Here is a 397-nt window from a genome sequence, read left to right as displayed (position 1 = left end):
TACAAAGCTCCGTCGTTGGAATGAAGATAACAAAACAAGTTAACATTTTGAACTTGAAAAAGTCTTGAATATATTTACTGTTCCACTTAGTGGTTGCATTCATAATGTGCATGTTAGTTTCTGGATTTCTTGTTTTGAAAACAACAGCTAACAAAACCAAGAGCGAAAAATATTATTTGTATAAATATGAATTTATAATCTGGATACAGAAGGTGAATGCTTCGAAGTAGTTGTCTGTAGTTAACCTCTTTTCTCTTTGATTTTCGAAGAGATATTCACATCATCAGGGCAGGTGACATCTATGACAATACATAGTTTTTCTGCCAATAGAGAAAGAACCGGTTTCTAACCTAGATCCAAGCTCCTTCATTGGAATTTCAACATTAACAACAGGGTA

The sequence above is a fragment of the Octopus bimaculoides genome, chromosome 1, assembly GCF_046866305.1.
Source record: "Octopus bimaculoides isolate indiv1 chromosome 1, ASM4686630v1, whole genome shotgun sequence".
Classification (NCBI taxonomy): domain Eukaryota; kingdom Metazoa; phylum Mollusca; class Cephalopoda; order Octopoda; family Octopodidae; genus Octopus; species Octopus bimaculoides.
Note: the sequence above shows the minus strand (reverse complement) of the source record.